The sequence below is a fragment of the Thamnophis sirtalis genome, unplaced genomic scaffold (assembly GCF_051295495.1).
Source record: "Thamnophis sirtalis isolate CommonGarterSnake01/CBP01778 unplaced genomic scaffold, rThaSir2_p1.2 scaffold_13, whole genome shotgun sequence".
Lineage (NCBI taxonomy): Eukaryota > Metazoa > Chordata > Lepidosauria > Squamata > Natricidae > Thamnophis > Thamnophis sirtalis.
The window spans coordinates 2,655,806-2,668,094 of NW_028261393.1; positions in this window are offsets into that span (position 1 = coordinate 2,655,806).

Below are 12,289 nucleotides of genomic sequence, written 5' to 3' on the forward strand. Positions count from 1 at the left end.
GAACTGAAGAAGCTTCTTGGATGAGAAACTAAATGTCTTCAAAGAAAAAAAAAACAAGAAAGTCCAGTTGCCACCTGAAAAAGCATCTTTGGGGACAACAATCTTTAATGGTTGCACGAAAGACAGTAATTCAAGGAGTACTTTTAAGCCATGGCACCTGCCAGGAAGAAATTAAGAGATAAAAACAATCCATACTGATTTTTAACAATAGCCGCTATTTTTATTTTTAAAGCAACGACAGAAGGGGCGGTGGGGGTGGGGAGATTGTGCATGGATGAAATCTGGATTGTATTGTTAGATCAGGCTGGTTCTTGAAGGATTTGACCACTTCCTTTCTTGGTGCAAACTTGAGGTTTACAATTTAAGGAACTTGTGGTTTAAAATAACCCGAGGTTGTATCTGCTTCCCTAAAACGGATCGTCTCCAGGGCTGAAGAACTGAAGAAAAGTGACTTTGCTGTCTTAATTTTTCCTTCTGCATCAGGGATCACAGGATCTGCTCAGCTGCTTGGAAGAGAGAAATGGAGCAATTCCCCCAAGGGACGTTTTATTGATTTCAAGAAATACAGCTTCCATTTATGGAGTTTACTCATCCTGCCCCAGATAGTCTTATTACGTTGTGGCTCGTAACATTTCTCATTCTCAAGCACCCAGGGTGTGGTTGCCCCAAATGAGATGTCTCGAATGAGATTTCTCTACCTTTTATTTGTTCCTAACGCTGTGAAAGCCGGCTGAGAAGGAATTCCTGGGAATGAATGAAGTCCATACGTCTTAAAGTTGCTCGAATTGTCTGCTCAACGATCCAGTAAGACAGTTGGCATTCTGTTGCTTTGCTAGGATCCAGCTTGTAGAGTGCTTCGATCTGGCCCCCGGGCCAGTGAAGGAGTGGCCCACGGTGCATCTGCCAGCCAAAATGGAGCTCGGGAGGGCCGTTTCCGCCTGCCACGGACTCCTGCAACCCTCTGCCAGCAAATACAAGAGCTTGGGATATGGTGGATTATGCAAAACGTTCTTTAAAAAAGGATAAAGTTTATCCCTCAGTTATTTTTGCTAGGTATAATTACTGATTGTACAGTTATAGAGACTAACTTGACTTTGCATTTAATAACCGCAGCTAGACTCTTGGTGGCGCAATACTGGGAAGGAGGAAGATTTGCCTACTATTCAAGAATGGATGTTGAAAGTAACAAACCTAGCAGAGATGGCTAAAATATCAGCATATCTCAAGGACCACTCAAATCAGAGATATAGACTGGAGTGGAGAAGATGGATTGACTATACTCAAAATAAATACGAGACTAAGAAATTCCAGATAGTTTATGACTGAAGAAGCAAGGAATGATATAATTTGTTTAGAGCTAGCCTAGCAAAGAGGAGTTAAAGCTCAAATGAAAGACGATACTAACCCTTTTTTAGTGGGGTGGGGGTGGAGTGGGGAGGGGAGGGGGAGGGAGGTAAATATTTGTAAAAGTTTTTTTTTCAAAATTTTCAATAAAAAAAAAAGAGCTTGGGGGAGGTCATGCCCAGACTCCCTTTTTGCTGGCAGAAGGCTGCAGGAGACCATCGCAACCCAAAATGGAACCGTGATGAGTGACACGAGCTGGCCACCCCCACCACGGCCATGGCCACCACTCTTGCCGCCCCCTGAGATCAAACACAACTCTGATGCAGCCCTCAGTGAAATCAAGTTTGACACCCCTGGACGGCCAACCGACCAGCAGAGAAGGTCCAGTAAGAAGATCAGGATGGTGTGTGTGATTCCCCACCCCATCTCCCATAGGCAACCCCATCTCCATACTTGGGAAAGAGACAATTTTGGTGAAACTCACAATCTGGCCACACACACACACACAAATGTTAACCACCCTGCCCCACCCCAGTCCTGAACTGCAGTATATGTCCCTATTCTTTCTTACTTCAGATTTAAATTGTAAACCACAGGCAAATTTAAACCTAGTCCTACATTTACCATAACATGTTGTTTGGCTCGAAGGCCAAGACAATGATAGGTTGCCAAAACACCTCGTTTGCAAATCACAGGCAGGACTTTCGGTAGTTTTCGTAGTCTCGCCACCCGGACTCTGGTTCTAAAACTATTCTCTGCAACTTTTCATCCCATAGGCGGCCTTCAAGAAGCCCCTGCAGGAGATCATCATGGGGGGGTCCTTGATTTATGACCACAATGGAAGCCAAAATTTCCATTGCTAAGCCCGACAGGTTTTAAGTGAGTTGCAGCTATTTTTGGGATCTTTATTTTACCATAGTTAAACAAATCGGTGACAAGCCGCCTGGAAAGCCAGGGGGAAATGATCAAAACTATTTAAAAAACTGAAAGTTATAATATTTCGGACATGTGATGCGACACCCAGAAAAACACAGCCATACCGTCACTTAATCCTCCTTCAAGGAAAGATTGAAGACAAATGAGGTCCAGGCAGAAGGAGGACATAGCAATAGCAGTTAGACTTATATACCGCTTCATAGGGCTTTCAGCCCTCTCTAAGCAGTTTACAGAGTCAGCATATCGCCCCCCCAACAACAATCCCGGGTCCTCATTTCACCCACCTCGGAAGGATGGAAGGCTGAGTCAACCCTTGAGCCGGTGAGATTTGAACCGCCGAACTGCAGAACTGCAGTCAGCTGAAGTAGCCTGCAGTGCTGCATTTAACCACTGCGCCACCTCGGCTCATAGGCAAATGAGATCCAGGCAGAAGACGGACATCACGGCTTCAAATTCAAAGGGACCAGCTTGGGCAAAACTCAGAAGCCCTTTTGCATGGCACAAGAAGAGAAGCAAATCAGTGAAGTGAATCCTGCAGTCATTGAGTGAATATGTTTCTCCCTCCATCACCACCACCCCGACTTTGCTGGTCAGAAGCTGGCTGGAAAAGTCACCGTCGACTTTCCACAGGACCTCAGGACGCTGCGATCCCCGGTTGTTAAGTGCCCGAGTTTTAAATCATGCGGATCTGAGAATGCCCGGAGGAGAGCCTTCTCTGTGGCTGCTCCGACCCTCTGGAACGAGCTCCCCGTGGAGATTCGCACCCTCACCACCCTCCAGGCCTTCCGCAAAGCCCTTAAAACCTGGCTGTTCCGACAGGCCTGGGCTAAAGAACCATGCCCCTATCTCGAATGGTATGATTGTTGCGCTTTTAAATTATGTATTGTTTGTGTTGTTTGTCAAATTGTTTGTATCCCCCCTTCCCTTGTTTTGAGCTGTGAGCCGCCCTGAGTCCCCCTCGGGGGAAAAGGGCGGCATACAAATGAAATAAACAGTTAAACAGTTAAACAGTTAATGCCGTCCATAAGTCACTATTTTCAACGCCGTCGTAACTTCAAAGTTCAAACTGACTGAACGGTTGGAAGTCAAAGTCTTTGAGAGCGTATAGCAGTACATTTCCTGACCACTCAAAGCCACAACGGCACTGGAGGGAAAAGGACTTACGACCACTTTCCACCTTCATGACCATGGCAGCATCCCGCTTAGTCACGTGATTAGAATTCAGACGTTTGCAGCTGACTCATTCCTATGACGGTTGCAGGGTCCCGAGGCCACGTGATCTCCTTTGGGGCCCCTCCGACCAGCAAAAGTCAATGGGGAAGCCAGGTTCCCTTAATGACTGTTATTGGTTAGCAACTGCAGCGATTCACTCAACAACGGTGTCAAGAAAGGTCGTAAAACGGGGCAAAATTCATTGAACAAACGTTTCGCTGAGCAGCAGAAACTCTGGGCTCAACTGCGGTCGTACGCCGAGGACCTTTTCTGTAGACAGAAAAGATGCTATTAACAACAACAACTGGAAAATGGAGATCCACTGGATCTCCCTGGGAAGCGAGCGAACAAGTGTACAATAGGCATCCTTTTCTTGCCGCAAAAATCCACTTAAAATTTGTTAGCGCTTACGGCCCAATTCTTCGTCGTCATGCCTCTAGGCCCAATTCTCCGTGACCCGTCAAAAGCGCGGAGGACAAAATCACGCTCGACAAAAGCGCGCATGTGACGTCATCACAGCGCGACGAAAAAAATTAAAAATTGAAATAAAATTAAAATTAAAGCAAGCTGATTCACATAAAGGTAAGGGTTAGGTTTAGGGTTAGGGTTAGAGTTAGGTTAAGGGTTAGGGTTAGGTTTAGAGCATTAGCGTTAGGTTTAGCGTTAGGTCAAGGGTTAGCGTTAGGTTTAGCGTTACATTAACTGTTAGGTTTAGGGTTAGATTTAGGGTTAGGTTAAGGGTTAAGTTTAGGGTTAGGTTTAGGGTTAGGTTTGGGGGGGTTAGGGTAAGGTTTTAGCTTTATTTTTACATTTTTCGATCACAGCGCGATGTTTTCGTCGCGCTGTGATGACGTCAAATGCGCGCTTTCGTCGAGCGCGATTTTGTCCTCCGCGATTTTTGTGGTGGAACCCAATTCTCATCACCAGCTGGAAGGAAGGAGGAAAAAAATCAAGTGGCAGATACTTTCAATACTCAAATCATCCCAATCTCTAAATAGGCAGGACTCGCAGGAAGTGACCGGCAACTGTTGGAAGATCCCGTAAACTTTTAAGAGGGTCTGGTCCCACGGGAGGTCCCGAAAGCAGCAAAACCCTTCACCGTTCCCACAACAATTAATTTGTCAGCTGGCTAAGAGAGAAGGAAGAAGCCTGAATTAGCTTCTCAGTCGCATTAAGAGGAGGCGTTGACCCTTCACCAGCGTGTCCGTTTCCTTTTAGAAGAAATATTTGAAATGTTCTAAAAACCACACTGGCCCCTTAAGCCTGTGTTTCTCAATCTTGGTAACTTGGAAGATGTGCGGACTTCAACTCCCAGGATTCCCCCAGCCAGCACGGAATCCTGGGAGTTGAAGTCCACACATCTTCGCGCGGCCAAGGTTGAGAAACATTGCTCTTTCAGCAATAAGTCTGAACGCCCCCAGAAAAAAAACCTTTCAAATCTACCTTCAGGCGCTCGGTAAACAAACGGTCGTAAGTCAGAGTATCTATAGTGATCGTGTTTCCCCGAAAATAAGACATTTTCTTTTGAAACCCCCCCCCAAATAAGCGCTTGGCCTTATTTTCGGGGAGGTCTTACTATTTTTGAGGTGCAGGAAAATTAACCCTTAACCTCGGGCCCATGGATCAGCTGATCCAGAGCGAGCCAGAAGTTCTGAGTCTGTTTCTGGCATACTTTTGCCAGCCCTAGTGTCCCTGGGCTTCCCTCTCTTTTTGCGGCCGTCACTAAGAGAAGGGGCATTCTAGTTGCGGGAGCAGCCTCCGCAAGGCCATTCTGCATGGATGGCAGGCGCATGTGGGGTGCCTGGGACATGTTCCCCCTCCCCCCGGGGAAACGGCGAGAACCAGCTGTGCCTGCATTTAAATATTTTAAGGTAAAGGTAAAGCTTCCCCTCGCACAGATGTGCTAGTTGTTTCCCAACTCTAGGGGGCGGTGCTCATCTCCGTTTCAAAGCCGAAGAGCCAGCGCTGTCCGAAGACGTCACTGGGTCATATACTAAGCTCTGGAGGCGCATGGAACGCTGTTCCCTTCCCACCAAAGTGGTTCCTATTTTTCTGCTTGCATTTTTACATGCTTTCGAACTGCTAGGTTGGCAGAAGCTGGGACAAGTTAACGAGAGCTCACTCCGTTACATGGTGCTAGGAATTCGAACCGCCGACCTTCTGATCGACAAGCTCAGCGTCTTAGCCACTGAGCCACCATGTTCCTCTTAAATATTTTAGGGAAGGGCTTATTTTGGGGGGAGACCTTATTTTATAGCATGCTTCATTTTAGGGCTTATTTTAGCATGCGTTCAAAAGCCCGATTGGGCTTATTATCCGGAGAGGTCTTATTTTCGGGAAAACTGGATACTATGCCGCGCTTTTTAAAGTCAGCTTCCTCACAGACCTGGTTTTTTTTCCAGGAACTAGTTTTTCCTTGTTTTTTTTTTAAAGCAGGTTTTTTTAAATTATTTTTTCCCTTCTACAACACCTTACAGTCATTACATCAACATTGTTATGTCCTCATACCTGTACATGTATATAATATTTCGCTTCTATATTTACACACCTTTATACACAGTTATATATATATATATATATATATATATATATATATATATATATATATATATATATATATATATATATATATAGTTTTTTTGGCTTAATTAATTTTATTCTTGTTTTGCAGCCGTTTGTACCAATTGTTCCAAACTTCATAATATTCCGACTCTTCTTTATCCTTTAATTTCAGTGTTTAATTTGTCCATCTCTGCACAATCCAAAGTTTTTTTTTAATCACTGATTCGTCCGAGGGGGTATTATTTTGTTTCCAGCATTGGGCAAATGCTATTCTGGCTGTAGTTAGCAGATGTGTTAATATGTACTTAGTTTTCTTTCTATATTTCCCTTTGATTATTCCCAGTAGAAAGATTTCGGGTTTGTATTTTATCTATAGTTTTTTCCTTGTTAACCGCCTTCCCCTTTGAATTCCCTTTTCCCCCTCCTGCTTTTTCAAAAGACGACCTGACGGCAGGTTTTCATTCAAAAGCTCGCAACTATTGCAAAAATGCGTTGACTTTGAGCCACGATTGCTGTGGCTCTCCGCTTGCGCTTATGAAGTGCGCTTGATCAATGTGTCCTTTGCTTTATTGCCTTGTCTCTATGGAAACAAAACAGTTTTGTTCCCAGGAATTTGCTTCTAATAATCATTGCTTCACGGTGGTGACATACCTTGGGCGTGGATGCGATATACCTTGTTCGGCCTTCTACTCCTGCGTGGCACAACTACAGTTCAGCCCTTGTGAAGATAACACAAAATGCACAATCGCACAATGAGGCAGTTGTCAGGATTATTTTACGGTTCAGGTACACGCCTTTTTTCGTCCTCCGACTTCCTGCTCTGCCTAATATGGAAAGAGTTACTCAGGGAGAAAAGTTTGCAACTTGCATTACTGGCTCTCTATTAAAAAAAAAAACACATGTGTCACCTTCCACCATATACAAAGGAGGCCTCCAAGAATTCCACCATTTATTTATTTTACAGCCTGTCCCAACCATGATGGATTCTTGGAGGCATCCGGAAACAGAAGATCGATATAACCTGAGAAATCAAAAATGCATTAGAACCGTGTTTTAAAGCCTGGGAATGTTGAAGAGGTCCCAGAATTCTCCAGCCAGCATGCTAGCGAACTTTAAAACCTGTGGACTTCGACTCCCAGAATTCCCCCGGCCGGCGTGGTAAGGAACTTCAAAATGCATACTTCCGGAATTCTCCATGCTGGATGGGGAATTCTGGGACTTAAAGTCCACGCCTCTTCCAAGTTGCCACGGTGGAAAAAGACTCCATTAGAAGTGTTGTGAAGCACATCTGGCAGCAGATTCGGACAGTGGAGAGGTTGAGGAGGAACATGGGCCAGTCCTGGGGTCTAGGGAAGGCTCTGACGAGGGCTCAGCGTCAGATAGTTATCAGCTGCTTTCGGAGTCGGAGATCAGTGGGGCAGAAGAACAGCTGGGGCCTGTTCCTGATGTGCGCATGCGCAGAGCTGCCAGGAGAAAGGAACAGCTAAGGAACAAGAGCCGACTTGGGAATAAAGGCACAGGTGGACGGTGAATGGCCCCTCCCAGAGGATATAAAAGAGGAGGGAAAGGGGAGTGGAGTTTGCAGGAGGCAATTGGTTCAATTCATTAGGGTGAAGATCTGTTCCTGACTTCTTGCCAAGGAATTGCTGCTACAGCGTGGCATTTGGAAGATATCGGCCTGGCAGCTCTCCAAGCCTGATCAAGGCCTGTAATTGTGAACTCTCTTGAAAGACTGTTAGCCGGGACTTTGCTGGAGAGGAATTCCTTTTAACATAAATAAAAGAGGTTTTACCGGGACGAGGAGTCGGCTTCACGACCTACATCAGAACAAGAAGAGCACATTGGTGCAAAATCACCGCGGGTCAAAAGATCGCTGCAACACAGCCGCCTTAGCTTGTGAAATATTAACAAAGTGAGTTGTGTTGGCAGGAGGGAAAGTTCCACAATGTGGATTTGACTTTCAGCATCGGAGAAAACCGTCCGAGGGAGCGATGCATTATGCATGTAATCAGTTCTCTAACTGGTTTGCAAAGCTGAATCATCATCCACCCCGTTTCTGGCCAGCATCCTTCCTCCTTCTCCCCCCACTCTCCTTGCTGCTCCTAGATGCCCGGAAGCCTGCCGGTTGGGGATGATGGGACCCGTCACCCCCAGATCTCAGAGGAGGACAATATTTGCATCCTGCTGCACCAATTCAGCGGAAGTAAGAGTTGCAGCTCCATTCTCGAGGCCTGAAAGGATGCAAAGTCACGGCCAGCATTTAAATCCTCATTTATCTCTGGAATGTTCAGCATCTCTCCGGACAGGAAAAGCAAAGGGCCACAACCCTGCTTGGATCATTCAATGGAAAACAAAGGGGAGGGGAGAGCAGACGGGGATGGGGGGGGAGGGAGAGGGGAGGTCAGGAAAGAAAGGAAGAAAAAAAATGTGGATAGAATTGCAAAACAGCCAGGAGGATTCCCGGCCAAGTTTCGAAACAGCCCCCAAATGGACTCGTCTGGGGTGTTGGTGTTGCGGGGAGAACCTCTGCCAAATTCCCAGCCTTCCTGGAGAATTTCTCCCATCTGGAGACAGGCTTTATATGGCCACCTTCTGGAACCCCGACAATTCCCCCCTCCCCAAATGCCCCACCCCCCGGCTTTGCAATCTGTGTAAATCTCAGACACAGCAGCACCCACCCGCCAGACAGACGAGGCCTCTGTGCAAAGCTTTCTCTGCGAAGGGGAGGGGGGGAACCGGCGGCCTCTGATCTACGGCCATCTGGCTGTCAGGAGCCCGAGCCCCTTCCAGGCCGGCTGCGTTCACACACACCCGGGGAAGCTCAGCCTTCCTGCTTACATGAGGCGACTGGGAGTTGAAGTCCACAAGTTTTAAAGCTCCCAAGTTTGGAGACAACCCTGCCTTAGACTTATATACCGCTTCACCCCCCCCTCTCTAAGCAGACGACAGAGGCGGCATCTATAGAGGCACCATCACTTTTTGGCAGCCAGAGGTTTGGGGAGGGGGCTCTGCAAGCTGAAGGGGGGCTCCGGGGTCCCTACTCCCACCATAGGAAACCCAAGGCGCTAAGATCTGTAAGGATTGCATTTCCCAACCATCCTGCCGCGCAGCTTTGGCAGAGGGATTGTCCAGCCTTCGCGGGGAGGGAAAGCCAAACCGAAGAGGGTTTATGGATTGGATTGGATTGGATTTGAGGCGTGCAGACGTCCCCTTAGCCGTAGTGGCTCTGGGCAGCTCGCAAGAGACTTCAAGCCTCGATGAAAAACACGTCAAGGCAGCACCAGGAGGCCTTTTAAGGACAGCCAAGATCAACAACCCATCAGAGATAACTCGAAAACCGCAGCTATGTGGCCTCTGACCTCCCAACTCATCCCCGTCTTCCGGGCTTTGCAAAATGAGTTGGGGCCGGTTGAATCTCCAGGGTACATTGTCCCAAAAGGTCCCACTCTGTCTTGGCATCTGTGACCTCCTCCTTTTCCTTCTGCTCCTCCTCCTCCTCCTTTCTTTCTTTCCTCTTCCTTATTCTTTCCTTCTGTTTTCCTTCTCTCCCTTCTGTCCTTTGTCTTCCTCCTCTTCCTTCTTTCCTCCTTCTCTCCTTTCCTTCTGTCCTTTGTTCTTCCTTCGTCTCTTCCTTCTCTTATTTTTTCTTCTTTCCTCCCTCTTCCTCTTTCCTCCTTTTCTTCTCCCTCCTCCTGCTCTTTTCTTTCCTTCTCTTCCATTTCCTCTTCCTTCTTTCCTTCTCTCCCTTCCGTCCTGTCTTCCTCCTCTTCCTTCTTTCCTCCTTCTCTTTCCTTCTGTCCTTTGTTCTTCCTTCTTTTTGTCTCTCTTCCTTCTCTTCCTTTTTTCCTCTTCTTTCCTCCCTCTTCCCTTCCTCCTTTTCTTCTCCTTCCTCCTCCTGCTCTTTTCTTTCTTTGCTCCTCTTCCATTTCCTCTTCCTTCTTTCCTTCTCTCCCTTTCATCCTGTCTTCCTCCTCTTCCTTCTTTCCTCCCTTTCCTTCTGTCCTTTGTTCTTCCTTCTTTTTGTCTCTCTTCCTTCTCTTCTTCCTTTTTTCCTCTTCTTTCCTCCCTCTTCCTTTCCTCCCTTTTCTTCTCCTTCCTCCTTCTGCTCTTTTCTTCCTTTCCTCCGCTTCCATTTCCTCTTCCTTCTTTCCTCCTCTCCCTTCCGTCCTGTCTTCCTCCTCTTCCTTCTTTCGTCTTCCTCTTCTTTCCTCCTCCTCCTCCTCCACCCTTCTCCGTCTTCCTAGCAAAGTCTTACTCCTGAAGGTTCAAGGGAAGTCTACCTTTAGGGAAGGTGTTGGCTGGAGGCCCCCCAGGCCTTATTGTTCTTTGAGTTGACGTTGCTTTATTATGCCTTCTGGGCTACTGGAGAGGAAGTGGTGCCACTCCCTTTCAAATGAGGCCATCAACCTTTCCCATAAATGAATATCCTGTCGTTTTCCCAGCTTCCTCCGAGCGAGAGTTACGGAACCCCTTTCTTAGCCTAGAACTGATGGGGTATCTGGCTACCCAAATATTAAAGAACAAGGTTGAACTTTGGGGAAACAGCAAGAACATAAAGCCGAAGAAATGGGCTTGGTGTCCAACAGTGGGGAATGCCCACCACGGCTGAGTTTTCGGTGTTCTCCGAGATGTTTTATGACCAGGTGAGGGAACATTGCCAGGACAGAGGGCAGCGAATTTTATAAACCTTATTCCCCTAAAGTGCACTAAAACTTCTTCAGCCTGGCAATAATTCATCTGCAGTTGTAATGTATCACCTGCCAGGAAATCCACCAAGGACCCAATAATGCGTGTTTCCTTTCTATGGGGAGTTATTTTCAATAACCCACAAATTCAGAGTTCAAAATAAGGAACCTTGGAGGTCTTCTAGTCCAACCCCGGTTAAAGGCAGGAGACCTTAGACCATTCCAGACAAAATGATCGTCCAGTCTCTTCTTAACATCCTCCAGTGATGGAGCACTCACAACTTTCGGAAAGCAAAACCTTCCACTGCAAATTACCTCCCTGCGACCAATTAGATCTCATAGATTGGGCCTCCTCCGAATTCCATCGGCCAGCCAGTGTCGGCTGGCAACTACAAGGAGGAGGGCCTTCTCAGTAGTAGCCCCGACCCTTTGGAACGAGCTCCCCGTGGAGATTCGTACCCTCACCACCGTCCAGGCCTTCCGCACAGCCCTTAAGAACTGGCTAGCCCGTCAGGCCTGGGGACAAAGATAGCCGCCCCTCCCGAATGATGAATGAATGTTGCTTATTATTTTTTACTATATGTGTCTACGTCATTGTTTGTATTCCCCCTTCCTGATTTTTATGTGAGCCGCCCTGAGTCCCCTCAGGGAAAAGGGCGGCCTACAAATGTTAATAAACATTCAAACAAACATTCAAACACTGGTTTATTTTTTTTTCTCTCTGTCAGGAAATTTCTTAGTTCTAGTTTGCTTCTCTCCTTGATTGGCTTCCATCCATTATCTGGTTTTCTCTAGCTGAAGCACCACTAGAATGGAGTAACAAGAGTTGGAAGGGACCTTGGAGGTCTTCAACCCACTACTTAGGCAGGAAACCCTACACCACTTCAAATAGCAATAGCAATAGCAATAGCAGTAGACTTATATACCGCTTCATAGGCCTTTCAGGCCTCTCTAAGCGGTTTACAGAGAGTCAGCATATTGCCCCCAACAATCCGGGTCCTCATTTTACCCACCTCGGAAGGATGGAAGGCTGAGTCAACCCTGAGCCGGTGAGATTTGAACCGCTGACCTGCTGATCTAGCAGTAGCCTGCAGTGCTGCATTTAACCACTGCACCACCTTGGCAAATGGTTGTCCAACATCTTGTTAAAATTTTCCAGTGTTGGGGAGCATTTACAATTTCTGGAGGGAAGTCGTTCCACTGATTAATTGTTCTCACTGTCAGGAAATCCATCATCAAGACGTTGGCGACCATGTCTTGGCAATCCCATTTTTATCAACAGCCGCGCGCAAAAGTCCCTTCGATTTTGAAGCCATGATGTTCTTCTGCCTGGACCTCATTTGCCTTCAATCTTTTCCTTGAAGGAGGATTAGATTCAGATTCAGTTTATTTGTACGCCGCCCTTCTCCGGGAGGGACTCAGGGCGGCGAACAACTCAAAGGGGGGAAAAGGGAACATAAAACACAATACACGTGATTAAAATAAACAAGAATCATACAGCCACACGATCCGAGAGGGGAAGGGAACTCATCAACCCCAGGCCTGCCAGC